The sequence below is a fragment of the Zea mays genome, chromosome 5 (assembly GCF_902167145.1).
Source record: "Zea mays cultivar B73 chromosome 5, Zm-B73-REFERENCE-NAM-5.0, whole genome shotgun sequence".
NCBI classification, from domain to species: domain Eukaryota; kingdom Viridiplantae; phylum Streptophyta; class Magnoliopsida; order Poales; family Poaceae; genus Zea; species Zea mays.
The window spans coordinates 11,625,731-11,643,659 of NC_050100.1; positions in this window are offsets into that span (position 1 = coordinate 11,625,731).

The window sequence follows — 17,929 nt, forward strand, 5'->3', positions numbered from 1 at the left end:
CAAATTAATAGCACAAAGTTCACCACTAGAATGGATCTCAAATCACTAAGAAAGTCAATTGAGTGCGCAAAGATGGAGTGTGAATGATTAAGAATGCTCAAAGTATGCTTGGATGACTCCTCCATGCGCCTAGGGGTCCCTTTTATAGCCCCAAGGCAGCTAGGAGCCGTTGGAGGCATTCTTGGAAGGCAATTCTTGCCTTCTGTCGGGTGGCGCACCGGATAGTCCGGTGCACCACCGGACATCCCCTGTTCACTGTCCGGTGCAGATCACCTTCCTAAATTGGCGCAGCCGACCGTTGAAGACTTGGAGTCGTTGGCGCACCGGACACTGTCTAGTGCCCCCATCAGACCGTTGGCTCGGCCACGCGTCACGCGCGGATTGCGCAGCCGATCGTTGGCGCGGCCGACCGTTGGCTCAACGGACAGTCCGGTGCACCACCAGACAGTCCGGTGAATTTTAGCCGTACGCCGCCGACGAATTCCCGAGAGCGGCTAGTTGACCAGACGCCAGCCTGCACCACCGGACACTGTCCGGTGCACCACCGGACAGTCCAGTGCACCCAGACTACGCAGAGTCTTGGCTGCTCCAGCCAGGTCTTTTTCCTTTTGTATTTTCTCTGATTCTAGCACTTAGAAAAATATGTTAGTACACAAAAAACAATGTACTAAGTCTAGAATCATACCTTGTACCTTGATTTTCACTTCTTGAGTCTTTGGCACAATTTAATACTTGAACCTTTTGTGTTGGGCACTTAATCACAAAAATACTTAGAAATGGCCCAAGGGCACATTTCCCTTTCAGCGTGAACACCTATTTATAGGCACGGGACGTAGCCCGGTTAAAATTACATTTATGTCCTTGATGACTAGTTACAATCATGATACAAACTATCATGGACTGATCTGTCTTTTTCTCTTTAAGTTGGTGCAGCCCTTCGTCTCAAGGCATGTCGCTATGCCAAAGCTCCCTAGATCGTAGCTTCGGCGTGTACCTTCGTGCTGTGTTTGCTTATATGCCGATCTTTCGAAGGTATTTCTGCTTGGAGGACCTTCGACGACGAAGCAGGCCTCCAATAGTAGCCCCTTCGCGGTGCTAGGTCGTTTTTTGTAACGAGCTTGATCCGTGAAAAATCTCCAAGGCTTCGGAATGTCGAAGGTCCGAAAACACCTTCCCTAAGCTCGTTGCCGAGAAACGTTTAAAATATTTCGAGCGCGAGGTGGCCCACCACGCAGCGGGTACGAACGATTCGGCGATTTACTTCCCAAGCGCCGAGTGGTCCACCATTCAGCGGGTGCGGGTGACCTGGCGATTCACCTTCCCATCTGCAGCACTATATAAACAGACGGGTAGGTATGTAGTTACCACAGGATTCATTGCCATTGCACTGTTGTGCTGTTGAAAAATTTAACCATAGCCGAAGCTTTTTCACTGCATTCTCGAGCGAACCATCATTTGGAATTAATTTTGACAAAAGAGAGAGAGAGCTTCGTCAAAACTGTAAAAAACATTAGCTTCGTAAAAACCGCAAAAGATTCATCAGATGGCCAGAGTACGCTCGACTGCGAGGGTGACTCGTGAAGGAGAGGAGACTGATGCCACCGAGACAGCTCCGATTTCCGAAGTCATGAGACAATCGGGCTTAGTTGTAACGGAGGGAGCCATTGACGAAGGTGCACCTGCTGCCGAAGCTAAACAAGCTGATATTGAGGAAGAAAATGCTGATGAAGAAGAGGAGGATTATAGCATTTTGATCCCATCAAAACCCAGCCATCTTGATTTTGAGAAATCTTCTGTGTCTGAAGCCGACGTGCCCATGAAGATGAAACTGGGCTACTTCGGAGAAGTTGAAAAGAAGCTTATTCGTTTTGCTGGAGAAGAAACCACTCCAACGCCGAAGGATGATGAAGTAGTGGTTTTCAAAAGCTTTTTCAGAGCAGGATTACGGTTTCCTCTTAACGAGATGATAGGAGAAGTTTTGGATAATTTTGAAATTTATCTTCATCAGCTGACTCCTAACACTATCGTTAGGCTTAGCATCTTTATCTGGGCCCTTCGAAGCCAAGGGATGGACCCAAATTCTGAAGCTTTTTGCCGAGTGCATGAGTTGCATTACCAAACGAAGGCCAGAGAAGACGGGCTACATGAAAATTTGGGTTGTTATAACTTCGCGTATCGCAAGGATACAAAGGCTCCGGTCCTCAGCTATCCCACCAAGTGGCCAACTGGCTGGAAGAGTGAGTGGTTTTATATTAAGGCCGATGAGAAGAAAAGAGGGAAACTGATGACGATGGTGATGAGCCCGCTGGCTTTAAGCTTCGGGACGACTAGACCCTTGTGCAACATGAAGCCAGGGTCAGCATGTCAGCTGGCCATTACATAATTCAGAGTGGTGGCTGAACAAATCAGTACCAGGGATCTAGTGCAAGAATACTTGGCCAATAGGATATCTCCAATGTTGAGTGACTGGAGCATGCCGAAGCTAAAGGGAGCAAAGAAGAAGAATGAACTTGTTCGATTGCCCTATCGCTTTAAGTTTGAGAAACAGTTCAAAGGTCCTTGCCAAGAATGGCTGGAAATGATTGAGACAATATGCAATGAAAATTTAGGAAACTACACCAAAAAAGAAGATCTATTAATGACTGCAGCCTTCGGCACTCGACCAAAACGAAGGTTGAACCGAGTAATTGACTCTTTAAATTTTGAATACTCTGATTATGAGCGACTCAACAAGGGTGCTGAAGGGACAAAAAGGAAGAGGGTTGTCAGCATTTTGGGCAGACAGGCTGCTAGGATGCTGAAAGAAGACGATAAATCTTTGAAGAAATTAAAATCTAGTCCTGAGCCAAAAGCGACAACGTCGAAAAAGAGAAAAGCTTCGACTCTAGAGCCGAAGGTGACTGAGGTGGAAGAGGAAACTCCTTCAACTCCTTCTGCTACCGAAGTAGAAGAAATTTTAAAGGTAATGACTGAATCCTTACATATCAAGCTGCTAAGTCCTCTGGGACCGCATCTGACGAAGCTTTTACAGAATAAGGACGAGCCTTCGGCAACGAAAAAGGCGGTTGGGCCTAAAAAGCGAAGAATTATTACTGTTATGCAAGCCATTGAGGAGACACCACCGCCGGCCTCAGCGTCAAAATTACACCAGCTGCCGAAGTAGATACTTCTGCCGAAGCTGCGGTCGCTGAAGCTACCAATCTGGAGAGTACGTTATCTGCTATTGATAAAGTGCTCTTGGATATGGCCGCAGAGGAGACTGCTGCGGCTACAGAAGAAGTCATGGCTGCAGTGCCTGAGAAAGGGAAAGAAATTGGCAAAGACACTTCGGAAGAAAAAGGCTTCCGCTTTTAGAATCTAGTTGGTCAAGAATTATCCAAGGCTGAGAAGGAGGAGCTGCAGGAGTATGCTGCATCCTGCGGCTACCAGCCAGGAGCCGTGCTCTTTGGTGGAATTAATGAAGAAGCCTTAGGATGTATTCGAGACCGCACCAGGGTGAAGATTATCAGCACTCTGTCGAAGAGTGTTGGTTTTCCTAAGCTTGAAGCTGACATTAGCAGCTACCGGCGACAGCATATCGTCGACAGCTTATTCTATTCCAACTTTAAGGTAAAGCTTTTTTCCTCATATTTTTAATTTTTGTGATGAAGCAAAAAAATTCTGATGAAGGCTATTTTGTACAGAGTATGCTACTAACCAAAGCACTGAGGATGCAGCAAGATCTTGAGGATAAAAAGAATGAAATTATAATCGAGGGCCTAGAAAAGGAAATCAAAGATCACGAAGCTTCTCTAGAGAAAAAGGACTTCCTTCTTCAGTCAATGGAGGGTTCATTGGCAGAATCCCAAATCGAAATTGCTAGATTAAATGATGAACTTGACCACAAATCAGAAAGCTTAGAACAAGAAAGGAAGAGTTTTGGTGCGAAGCTTGAAGCCGAAGTCGAGAAAATTTCAAATCTGCAAAAATCCTTAAAAGAGCTTCAGAATATATGCTTGAACTTCGGCAACCGCTGCGTACAACGGCTAAGACAGGTCTTCAACTCAGTGGGAGCCAGCTCTAAAAAATTTGAACCTTCGATTGAAGACTTGTCAAGCACCTTCGAGCATATTGAAAGCGAAGTTGAGGTGCTTGACAAAGTAATAGCTAGGCATGGTGACTTCTGTGCCCTGCTGGCTTCTCGCGGCACAGCTGTAGCTTTTATGAAGGCTGGTTGCACGCACGGAAAGATAGTAAACAGACCGAACTTCAGTCTATCTCCAGTGGACCTAGTTGATATCCCCAGCCTAGCCCGAAGTATTGGGAATAGATTTATAACACAAATTTGGACGAAGGGTGGGCGAAACTTAGCTGGTGACGAGGCACAAAGTCATCTTAAGCTGGTATAAAACTTGTACTTGTTGCTTACCTTCTCTTGTAATTACTTTTCACCTTATACTGCTTTGTTGTGTACAGGATGACGATGCCGAAGGTCAATAGTCTGAAGCTCATTTTGAAGATTGATGAAGCTGCTGCACAAAGCTTTAGAGATATTTGAATTATCTTTGTAAAAAACATTGTAATTGGGAATCAGACATTACTCTGTAAATTTGTCCATACCTTGTAATATATTTTTACCTTTTCATCCATGTGTGAATTGCTTTGATGTGGACGAAACTTGTATCCTTTGAGCCGAAGGCGAAAAACACATTCCCTTCTTTTCGTACACAACGAAGCGTATCTTTGCTTCTTTATGCTCATCGAAGCATTGTCATCAAAGCTGAAGTAGCTGTATGTGTTTTATGTTATGATGATGATGATCCTATGGATGTCTACATGAATGTGTATGAATGCAATAAATGATGTAATGTAACATGCAAATGAATGTCCAAACACACACACACGAAGCCACACCCAGACTGTGCATCCCCTTAGGAACATCTTTTGAGTCTTAAGCTCTACATCCCCTTAGGAACGTCTTTTGAGCTTCTTCACCTTCTATTTCGGTGGTATAAGTTATGTATCCCCTTAGGAACGTCTTTTGAACTTCTTCGCCTTCTATTTCGGCGGTATAAGTTTTGCATCCCCTTAGGAACAACTTTTGAACTTCTTCGCCTTATATTTCGGCGGTATTTGGCTTTGCATTCCCTTAGGAATGACTTTTGAGCAGAAAACTTATGCTGCACTCCCTTAGGATGGACTTTTTGTAGCTTTGTCATGCTCTGCATCACCTTGGGGACGTCTTTTGAGCTTCTTCCTGTTTTTCTTTTTTGCACTCGATGGTGCGTGCTCAGATTTACATATTACATCTTTTGGGGGATTTGGCCCTCATGGGGCTAAATAAGAATAAAAAAATTACAAGCTATGGCCCCATTAAAAACCTTTCTCCCCTCTTGAAAGGAAAAGGGTACCATAGAAAAAATGGAAAAAGATTACATCAATATTACACATAGTATCTCTGAAGCTCATCCGCATTCCAAGATCTAGGTATGTCGTTGTCGTCCATATCCTTCAACCTATAAGAATCGGGTCTTAACGAAGATACAACCAGAACAGAACCTTCCCACTTCAGCTGTAATTTTCCCACTGTGTCTGGATTGGCCACTCTCCGAAGTACCAAATGTCCTGGCTTGATATTTTTCAATCGGACTTTTCTGTCATGCCATTTTATTGTTTCGGTCTGATATTTATTGATGTTCTCTACAGTCTGAAGTCTGGTCCTCTCTATAGTATCTTTTGTTACGTGATAATCAGCTTCATTTTCTGCCGAAGCTACTGTTCTTATTGATCCTGCTTTAGCTTCTTCTGGAGTTATAGCTTCGTCACCAAATAATAGTTTGAAAGGTGTAAATCCTGTTGATCTTGACATGGTTGTATTATGGCTCCACACCACTTTAATCAACTCATCTGGCCACTTTCCTTTAGGCTGATTGAAGATTAGCTTCATTATTTCTGTCATTATAATGCAATTTGCTCTTTCTACCAGCCCATTTGACTCCGAATACCTAACTGATGCAAAATGGATCTTCGTACCAATCTGGTCACAGAACTCTTTGAACGTTTCGGCATCAAACTGTGTTCCATTGTCCATAGTTATAGCCTTCGGCACGCTGAAGCGACAAACAATATTTTGCCAGAAGAATTTTTGGGTTGTAACCGAAGTTATTGTAGCCAAAGGCTTTGCTTCAATCCACTTAGAAAATATTCTATAGGCACCACAACATATTTCAAATTACCTTGCGCTGGTGGAAGTGGACCTAACAAATTCAGGCCCCATCTTTGCAATGGCCAAGTAGGTTGTATCAGCTGCGTGAGATACGAAGGTTGTTTCTGATCTCTTGCACATTTTTGACAATTCTCGCACTTTTGAACCAGATCTGCTGCATCCGAAGCTGCCTTCGGCCAATAAAATCCTTGTCTAAAAACTTTTCCCAGCAAGGGCCTAGACCCAATATGTGATCCACACAGACCTGCATGTATCTCCTTCATTAATTCTATACCTTCGGTTCTGGATAAACGCTTGAGGAGTGGAGAACAGACTCCATGTTTATATACTTCCCCTTCTATTATCACATACGGTCTTGTCCTTGCTTCCATTCTCTTATTATAAGCTTCGTCATCCGAAAGACAATTACCTTGGAGGAAAGACATAATTTCAGTCCTCCAATCTTCACTATGTATAGGAGATATTGTAAGCACTGCTCTCTCCATGAGTTCAATCGAAGGTGCTTTTATTGTCTCAAAAAATACTTCCGAAGGTAGAGGAAGCCCTTGTGCCGCTGACTTGGCTAACAGATCAGCATGCTCATTTTCCCCTCTTGGAATATTCTTAACAGAAAATCCTTCGAAAGAAGCTTTGAGCCTTCGAACTGTGTCCAAATATTTTTCAAGCTTCAGATCTCTTGCCTTGCTACTTTTGTCGACATGACCAGAAATGACTTGAGAGTCAGTTTTAAGGATTGCCCTTGTTATTCCCATTGCCTTTAACTTTCGAAGCTCTAAAAGAAGAGCTTTGTATTCAGAAATATTATTTGTACAACTGAAGTCAAGCCTTGTTGCATAACATGTTCTAACTTTAGAAGGCGCGACTAGGACAGCAGCCGCTCCTGCACCGAAGGTTCCCCAGGAACCATTGCAGAACACTGTCCAAGCTTCAACGTCTTTATTTGTTTCTTCTTCTAGAGCCCCTGGCGTCCAATCAGCAATGAAGTCTGCTAACGCCTGGGACTGAATTGAGGATCTATGTACATAATCAATACTGAATTCGTTAAGCTCCGCAGCCCATTTTCTAATCCTTCCAGTAGATTCTCTGTTCCTCATTATGTCCTTCAGAGGCTGTGATGAAGGAATAATTATGTGATATGCTTGAAAATAATGCTAAAGCTTCCTGGAGGCTATTAACACAGCATACAACACCTTCTCCAATTCTGTATAGTTTTTCTTTGATAAACTTAGAACTTCGGAGACGAAGTATACTGGGGCCTGCTTTTTGATTTGGCCATCTAGCTTCTCCTGTACAAGCGCCACACTAACTGCAGAGTGAGAAGCTGCTACATACAGGAGTAATGGAGCCCCTGGCGAAGGTGGAGTTAGAGTTGTCAGATCTATCAAGTATTGATTTAATTCTTCAAAAGCCTTTTGCTGAGCCGGACCCCACTGAAAAACTTCGGCTGACTTCAGGATTTCAAAGAATGGTAAATGTCTCTCTGCTGATCTTGATATAAACCTATTCAATGACGCAAGCCTTCCTGCTAATCATTGAGCCCCTTTTTTGAATTCGGTGGCTCCATCCAAAGGATAGCTTCGATTTTGCTTGGATTGGCTTCAATTCCCTTCGTTGATACCAAACAGCCGAGAAACTTGCCCTTCTTCACTCCAAAAACACACTTTTCTAGATTTAATTTCAGGCCAGCTTGCCTGAAATTGGCAAATGTTTCTTGCAAATCAGCAATATGATTTTCTTGCTTCATGCTTTTGACTATGATATCATCAACATAGGTCAGTACATTCCTGCCTATTTGAGAGTGAAGAACCTTGGCTGTCATTCTGCTGAAGCTTCCTCCAGCATTCTTGAGCCCCTCAGGCATCCAAAGATAGCAATAGGTGCCACTAGGAGTTATGAAGCTAGTCTTCGGCTCGTCTTCCTTCTTAATCCAAATTTGATGATAGCCTGAGTAACAATCCAGTAGACTCATGAGCTCTAAAGAAGCTGCTGCATTTATAAGAGAGTCTATTCTTGGTAATGGGAACTCGTCCTTTGGACATGCCTTGTTGAGATCTGTAAAATCAATGCACATTCTCCATTTACCATTGGCCTTCTTCACCATAACAGTGTTGGCTAGCCATTCTGGGTATTTCACCTCTCTGATGACACCGACACTAAGAAGTCTCTTCACTTCGTTCCGAGCACCTTCAGCTTTGTCTTCAGACATCTTCCGAAGCCTTTGTTTTCTTGGCCTAAAAGATGGATCCACATTGAGTGAATGTTCAATAACATCTCTGTTGACACCACAGAAATCATTGGCTGACCAAGCAAAGACATCTTTGTTGTTGAATAAAAATCTTAACAAAGTCCTCACTTGCTCATCAGATAGTTGAGATCCCAACAGTACCCTTTGTTCTGCTATATCTTCGCATAGGAGCATAGGCTTCGGCTGGTCTGCCGAAGCAGCCTTCTCTCTTTTGTGTTTGTATTGTTGACAAGCTTCAACTCCATCTATGTTATGTATTTCCTTTGAATCTGTCCAACTTTCTTCAGCCCTTCTAGCAGCTTCTTGACTTCCGTGGACAACAATGGGCCCTTGTTCCGAAGGTATCTTCATGCATAAGTATGCTGGATGAAGTATTGCTTCGAAGGCATTAAGTGTCCCTCGACCAATGATTGCATTATATGGGTATTCCATGTCAACAATGTCAAAGACGACTTGCTCAGTTCTTGTGTTGTGGACATAGCCGAAGGTAACTAGCATTGTGATTTTGCCAAGTGCCACCATCTGCCGTCCTCCAAAGCCACAAAGAGGGTGTGTAGAATCATGGATCTTGTCCTCTAGTTCTTGCATCTGCTTGAAGGCCTTTGCAAATATAATGTCTGCTGCACTGCCTGTGTCAACCAGAACATTATGGACCAAAAAACCCTTGATGACACAAGATATGACCATAGCATCATTGTGAGGATAATCTTTTAGCTGAAGATCCCCCTAGGAGATGGTGATTGGGATGTGGGACCACTTGGACTTGATGAAGGGTCCCTACACCCCAACATGCTGCACCCTTCTCTGTGCTTCTTTATTCTGCTTCTTGTTAGCTGGCTCTGAACTTGAACCTCCTGTGATTGGGAGCACCAGCTTCGTAACCAAAGGTGTCGCAGCTTGGTTGTTGAACGAAGCCATCGTCTCAACAGTGGAAGTGAGTTCACTGGAGGTGGGCGCCAATGTTGGGGACTTGTTCTCAAATGCTATGAGTTAAGAACAAGGCAACACAAAATGTTAATGGTTAAAGTCCTTCGTCCTTCGAAGCATTATTTCCCTTGGGACATAATGATCTTCAGACGAAGGTCATGAAGGACGTACCTTCATCATTGCAGTATGTATTAATGAAAGAAGAAGCATACGAAACATGAGACATGACATGAATAATCATATGACATCATTAATATATCTTTTCTATATCATCATGAATAAACATGAACAATATTGAATTACATTTGTACCTTTGACTTGACAGAAGGCAAAAGTCCAAGCGTGACGCACGAGTGAATACAAGTCAGCGCGAACAGTACGTGGGTAATGTTCACCTATTTATAGGCATGGGACGCAACCCGGTCAAAATTACATTTATGTCCTTGACGATTAGTTACAATCATGATACAAACTATCATGAACTGATCTGTCTTTTTCTCTTTAAGTTGGTGCAGCCCTTCGTCTCAAGGCATGTCGCTATGCCGAAGCTCCCTCGATCGTAGCTTCGGCGTGTACCTTCGCGCTGTGTTTGCTTATATGCCAATCTTTTGAAGGTGTTTCTGCTTGGAGGACCTTCAGTGATGAAGCAGGCCCCTAACAATGGCGATGTTGGCGGCATCCTCGTCGGATGACGAGTCGGTGGAGCTCTCATCGGAGTCTTATTCCCGACACTCGTGGGCATCGCCGCCCTTCCTCTTGTAGTACTTCTTCTCCTTCTTCCTCCCCTTCTTGTTGTTGTCCCTATCACTATCACTAGACATAGGACATTTAGCGGTAAAATGGCCGCGCTTGCCACATTTGTAGCACACCCTCTTGGAGCGGGGTTTGTAGTCCTTCCCCCTCCTTTGTTTGAGGATTTGACGGAAGCTCTTGATGATGAACGCCATCTCCTCATTGTCGAGCTTGGAGGCGTCGATGGGGAGCCTACTTTATGTAGACTCTTCTTTCTTTTCTTCCGTCGCTTTGAATGCGACGGGTTGCACCTCGGGTGTGGAGGTGCTGCCTTTCTCCAAGTCGACAATGTATTTGGAGCCTTTGATCATTAGTTCAAAGCTCACAAACTTTCCTATCACTTCCTCGGGAGTCATTATCTTGTATCTAGGATCACCATGTGTTAATTGAACTTGAGTAGGATTACGAAATACGAGGGATCTTAGAATAACCTTGACCATTTCATGGTCATCCCACTTGGTGCTCCCGAGGTTGCGCACTTGGTTCACCAAGGTTTTGAGTCGGTTGTACATTGCTTGTGGCTCCTCTCCTTGATGGAGGACGAATCGACCGATCTCCCCCTCGATCGTCTCCCGCTTGGTGATCTTGGTCACCTCATCTCCTTCGTGCACGGTCTTTAGGACGTCCCAAATTTCCTTGGCGCTCTTTAACCCTTGCACATTATTATACTCTTCTCGACATAAAGAGGCGAGGAGTATAGTAGTTGCTTGGGAGTTAAAGTGTCGAATTTGGGCGACCTCATTCGAGTCATAGCCCTCGTCCCCCACCGTAGGTACCTGTGCTCCAAATTCAACAATGTCCCATATGCTTGCGTGGAGTGAGGTTAGGAGATGCCTCATTTTATCACTCCACATACAATAATCCTCACCATCAAAATATGGTGGTTTGCCTAATGGAACGGAAAGAAGAGGAGTGCGCTTAGAAATACAGGGATAGCGAAGTGGCATCTTACTATACTTCTTGCGCTCATGGCACTTAGAAGTGACGGACGCGGAGTCAGAGCCGGATGTGGAGGGCGACGATGAGTCAGTCTCGTAGTAGACCACTTTTTCCATCTTTTTCTTCGTGTCGACACTCCGATGCGACTTTGTGCGAGGAGGGGATCCCTCCTTGCCTTTGGTGCCGGACTCCCTTGATGGAGTCTTCCCGTGGCTTGTGGCCTTCTCGCCGGTTTCCATCTCCCTCTTGGCGTGATCTCCCGACATCACTTCGAGTTGTTAGACTCTAATGAAGCACCGAGCTCTGATACCAATTGAAAGTCGCCTAGAGGGGGGGGGGGGGGTGGATAGGCGGAATCTAAAAATTATAAACTTAAGCACACACTACAAGCCGGGGTTAGCGTTAGAAATGAATCCGAGTCCGAAGGAGAGGGCGAAAACAAATCAACCAAGAAATAAAGTGGATGAACACGTTGATTTGTTTTACCGAGGTTCAGTTCTAAAGAACCTAGTCCCTGTTGAGGTGGTCACAAAGACCGGGTCTCTTTCAACCCTTTCCCTCTCTCAAACGGTCACTTAGACCGAGTGAGCTTTCTCCTTATTCAAATGGGTCACTTAGACCCCAGAAGGACCACCACACACTTGGTGTCTCTTGCTTTGATTACAAATGTCTTGAGAACAAGAATGAGGAAGGAAGAACGTGATCCAAGCAACAAGAGCGCAAAGAACACGAACAAAAATCTCTCTCAAGTCACTAGGTGAGTGGAATGAATTTTGGCACTTGGAGAGGTTTTGATTCTTTTGATTTGTGTCTAGGAGTGAATGCACTAGCTCTTGTATTGAATGTGAAGTGCTGGAAACTTGGATGCATGGAGTGGAGGTGGTTGGGGGGTATTTATAGCCCTCAACCACCAATTGACCGTTAGGGCAGACTGCTGTCGATGGGCGCACTGGACAGTCCGGTGCGCCAGCCACGTCACCCGACCGTTAGGGTTCGGGAGCTTCTGACCGTTGGAGGCTTTGTCTTCTAGTGGCACCGGATAGTCCAGTGCCGCACCGGACAGGCACTGTTCACTGTCTGGTGCGCCTCTGACGGCTGCTCTGACTCTGCCGCGCACTGGTGCGCACTGTAGCGCTGTTCTTCAGCTTTTGCAGGTGACCGTTGCGCGAAGTAGCCGTTGCTCCGCTGGTGCACCGGACAGTCCGGTGAATTATACCGGAGCGCGCTAGTTGAAACCTGTCGGGTACCATAATTAGGGGTACCCCCAACACTCCTAAACTCGGCTGGTAATCACCATCAGCGCAAGCCGCAGAGACTGATGGGCATGATTCAGGTCAAAGCTTTGTCCACTCAAGGGACGCGATCTCGCCTCGCCCGAGCCCAGCCTCGGGCAGGAACAGTACTCCTAGACGAATTCACGCCTCACCCGAGGGCCTCCTCAAGCAACGAGGGCACCCTCAACTCGCCCGAGGCCCAGCTCGGGCAGGCTTCGCAGTGAAGCAACCTTGGCCAAATCGCCTTGCCAACCGACCGTATCGCAGGAGCATTCAATGCGAGGATCGCCTGACACCTTATCATGACGCGCGTTCCTCAGTCGACAAGGCCAAAGTGACCGCAGTCACTTCGCCCTTCCACTAACCGACCTGACAGGAAAACAGCGCTGCCTGCCTCGCTCCGACTGCTGTGCCACCCGCCAGGGTGAGGCTGACAACAGCTAAGTCCAGCCTCAGGCGCAATAGGAAACTCCGCCTCGCCCGACCTTAGGCCTCGGCCTCAGAAGGTCTCCGCCTCACCCGACCTCAGGGCTCGGCCCCCGCCTCGGCCTTGGAAGGTGGTCTCCGCCTCGCCCGACCCCAGGGCTCGACCTCAACCTCGGCCTCGGAAGGTGGTCTCCGCCTCGCCCGACCCCAGGGCTCAGCCGCAACCTCGGCCTCGGAAGGTGGTCTCCGCCTCGCCCAACCCCAGGGCTCGGCCTCAACCTCGGCCTTGGAAGACGGTCTCCTCCTCGTCTGACCCCAGGGCTCGGCCTCAACCTCGACCTCGGAAGGAATCGCGTCCCTGCCCGACCCCGGCCTCGGCCTCAGGAGGAGTCTCCGCCTCGCCCGACCTTGGGCTCGGACCGACCACGCCATAGGGGGTACATCATTGCCCTACCCATAGCTAGCTCAGGCTACGGGGAACAATACCGGCGTCCCATCTGGCTCGCCCCGGTAAACAGGTAATGATGGCACCCCGCGTGCGTCCATGACGACGGCGGTTCTCAAGCCCCCTACGGAAGCAAGGAGACGTCAGCAAGGTCCCGGCAGCCCCGACAGCTGTGCTTCTACAGGGCTCAAGCGCTCCTCCGACGGCCACGACACCGCGTGCACAGGGCTCTAGCACCTCTCCGACAGCCACGTTGGCATGTACATAGGGCTCTGGCTCCTCTCTGCCAGACACGTTAGCATATAGCTACACCCCCATTGTACACCTAGACCCTCTCCTTGCATCTATAAAAGGAAGGTCCAGGGCCCTCATACGAGAGGGTGGTCGCACGGGAGGACGGGCTGACGAACCGGCTCACACTCTCTCTCTCCCTCGCGAACGCTTGTAACCCCTACTGCAAGCGCACCCACTCTGGCGCAGGATAACACGAGCCGCGGTTTCCCCCCTTGTGTTCCATCTCGCGCCAACCCATCTGGGCTAGGGCACGCAGCGACAATTTTACTCATCGGTCCAGGGACCCCCCGGGGTCGAAACGCCGACAGTTGGCGCGCTAGGTAGGGGCTTGCTGCGTGTTGACGAACAACTTCCCGTCGGGCTCCAGATGGGTAGTCTCTAGCAACCTCTTCAGCCCGGGACGCTGCTCCATTTCGGGAGTCTTGAGTTCATGTCCCTCGACGGCAGCTACGACATGGTACTCCTTCCTCCGCAGCGCGACAGCGACAACGGCGGCCGTCAGCCCGCCCAACGGCGGCGGACTCGACGACATTTTCCCCCCGTGGCGGAAGAGCAGCATCTGGGTCTATCCCGCCACCTTCCTCGCCGTAGGAGGAGGAGGCGGGGCAACCATGGCCAAGCAGGAGGCGGCACCTCGTCGGCTGTCGAGCGAGTCGACGACGCTGGCACCCCAGCGGGGGACATGTCGGGCGTTGACCTCGCGCGTGAGACGACGACGAGTGTCGTTTCCCCGCAACGTGCCAACCCCAAGCGGATAGACGACGCTAGCACTCTCACGGAGGACTTGCTGGGCGTTAGCCTCGTACCCGAGATAACGGTGCAGTCCGTCCCCTACGTGACTTCGTCACCGTCCGTCGATCAAGAGGTACCGTCTGTTTTCCACCCTGGGCCTTTTAGATTCAGCTTTGATCCACCAAGCGATCCCGCTTTGGTGAGCGCTTTCATAAAGGCATATCCTAACATTCCGGGGTACCATATGTGGTCAACCTGGGTCCGACTGACGGCCGTCTCGACCTACGGGCCCCGGGTTCCGAGTAAGACGACGAACCCGACTCTGGTTGGGATTTCTCCGGGCTCGGTAATCCTAGTGCCATGCGAGACTTCATGACCGCATGCGACTACTGCCTCTCCGATTGCTCCGATGATGGCCACAGCCTTGACAACGAGGGCTGTGGCCCTAGTCGCGAATGTTTCCACGTTGATCTAGGGGGTCTCGACGAAGGCAACCACCTTGGTATGCCGGAGGACGACGATCCCCCTGGACCTGCGCCTCGCGTTGACATCCTGCGGGAGCTAGCTATGGTCCTAGTCCCTGTGGGGGGTCAGGACACACAGCTCAAGCAAATCCACAAGATGCAGGCCAAGCTCGACGAGGAAGCAGGACAACTTGTGCAGCTCCGGCAAAACATCGAGCAGGAGTGGGCAGGCCGAGCACTAGCCGGGGAAGCGCGTCATCGGGCCCAGGACGTCCAGCGTCGTATCGCTAACGATGCCAGGGCAAGACTGTCCCCGGCTTCCAGTGGGGTCGGCCAGAACCTGGCTGCAGCGACAATACTACTCCGAGCGATGCCGGAGCCATCCACCACCGAGTGGCGGCGTATCCAGGGAGAACTCAAGAATCTCCTGGAGGATGCCGCGGTCCGACGGGCTGAGAGCTCTGCCTCACGAAGGCAAGGGTGCCCCCCCAGAGTATCGCGCAGCAACTTCCCGATTCATGCGGGAAGCCTTGGTCCACACCGGGCGCACGCGGGATGCAACGCCTGCAACCCCGGGTCGCCTCGGCAACGAGCACCACCGCCGCGACCGTCGAGCTCGCCTCGACGAGAAGGTGCGCCGAGGCTACCACCCCAGGCGTGGGGGACGCTACGATAGTGGGGAGGATCGGAGCCCCTCGCTCGAACCACCCGGTCCGCAAGCTTTCAGCCGGGCCATACGACGGGCACCGTTCCCGACCCGGTTCCGAGCCTCGACTACCAACACTAAGTACTCGGGGGAAACGAGGCCGGAACTGTGGCTTGCAGACTACCGGCTGGCCTGCCAGCTGGGTGGAACGGACGATGATAACCTCATCATCCGCAACCTCCCCCTGTTCCTCTCCGACGCCGCCCGAGCCTAGCTGGAGCATCTGCCTCCTGCGCAGATCTCCAACTGGGACGACCTGGTCAAAGCCTTCGCTGGAAACTTCCAGGGCACATACGTGCGCCCTGGGAACTCTTGGGATCTTCGAAGCTGCCGCCAGCAGCCGGGGGAATCCCTGCGGGAGTACATCCGGCGGTTTTCGAAGCAGCGCACCGAGCTGCCCAACATCACTGACTCGGATGTCATCGGGGTGTTCCTCGCCGGCACCACTTGCCGCGACCTGGTGAGCAAGATGGGTCGCAAGACTCCCACCAAGGCGAGCGAGTTGATGGACATTGCCACCAAGTTCGCCTCTGGTTAGGAGGCGGTCGAAGCCATCTTCTGGAAGGACAAGCAGCCTCAGGGACGCCAGCAGGAAGACATCCCCAAGGCGTCCGCCCAGTGCGGCACGAAGAAGAAGGCCAAGAAGAAGTCGCAAGCGAAACGCGACGCCGCCGACGCAGATCTTATCGCTGCCGCCGAGCATAGGAACCCTCGGAAGCCTCCCGGAGGGGTCAACCTGTTCGACAAGATGCTCAAGGAGTCGTGTCCCTATCACCAGGGTCCCGTCAAGCACACCCTTGAGGAATGTGTCATGCTTCGGCGCTACTTCTATAAGGTCGGGCCCCCGACGGAAGGTGGCAAAGGCCAAGACAACGACAAGAAGGAGGGCGACAAGGCAGAGGAGTTCCCCGAGGTCTACGACTGTTTCATGATCTATGGGGGGCGAGTGGCGAACGCCTCGGCTCGGCACCGCAAGCAGGAGCGCCGGGAGGTCTACTCGGTAAAGGTGGCGGCGTCAGTCTACCAAGACTGGTCCGACAAGCCCATCACCTTCGACCAAGGCGACCACCCCGACTGCGTGCCGAGCCCAGGAAAGTACCCGCTCGTCGTCGACCCCGTCATCGGCAACATCAGGCTCACCAAGGTCCTCATGGACAGAGGCAGCAGCCTCAACATCATCTACACCGAGACCCTCGGGCTCTTGGAAATCGATCTGTCCACGATCCGGGCCGGTGCGGCGCCCTTTCACGGGATCATCCCCGGGAAGCGCGTCCAGCCCCTTGGACAACTCGATTTGCCCGTCTGCTTCGGGACTCCCTCCAACTTCTGAAAGGAAACCCTCACGTTCGAGGTGGTCGGGTTCCGAGGAACCTACCACGCAGTGCTGGGGAGACCATGCTATGCCAAGTTCATGGCCGTCCCCAACTACACCTACCACAAGCTCAAGATGTCGGGCCCCAACGGGGTCATCACCGTCGGATCCACGTACCGACACGCGTACGAATGCGACGTGGAGTGCGTGGAGTACGCTGAGGCCCTCGCCGAATCCGAGGCCCTCATCGCCGACCTGGAGTGCGTCTCCAAGGAGGTGCCTGATGCAAAGTGCCACGCCGGCAACTTCGAGCCAGCAGAGGCGGTTATGTCCGTCCCTCTCGACCCCAGCAACGACGCCTGCAAGCAAGTCCGGATCGGCTCCGAGCTCGACCCCAAATAGGAAGCAGTGCTTGTCGACTTTCTCCGCACGAACGTCAAGGTGTTTGCGTGGAGTCCCTCGGACATGCCCGACATACCGAGGGATGTTGCCGAGCATTCGCTGGATATCCGAGCTGGAGCCCGACCCATGAAGCAGCCTCTGCGCCGTTTCGACGAAGAAAAGCGCAGAGCCATAGGCGAGGAGATCCACAATCTGATGGCTGCAGGGTTCATCAAAGAGGTATTCCATCCTGAATGGTTAGCCAACCCCGTGCTTGTGAAAAAGAAAGGTGGGAAGTGGAGGATGTGTGTAGACTACACTGGTCTAAACAAAGCATGTCCGAAGGTTCCCTACCCTGTGCCTCGCATGGATCAAATCGTGGATTCCACTGTTGGGTGCGAAACCCTGTCATTCCTCGACGCCTACTCAGGGTATCACCAAATCAAGATGAAAGAGTCCGACCGACTCGCGACTTCTTTCATCACACCTTTTGGCATGTACTGCTATACTACTATGCCATTTGGTTTGAGGAATGCAGGTGCGACATACCAAAGGTGCATGAACCACGTGTTCGGAGAGCACATCGGCCGAACGGTCGAGGCTTATGTCGATGACATCGTAGTCAAGACGAGGAAATCCTCCGACCTCCTCTCTGACCTTGAAACGACATTCAAGTGTCTGAGAGCGAAGGGCGTGAAACTCAATCCTGAGAAGTGTGTCTTCGGAGTCCCCCGAGGCATGCTCCTGGGGTTCATCGTCTCCGAGCGGGGCATCGAGGCCAACCCGG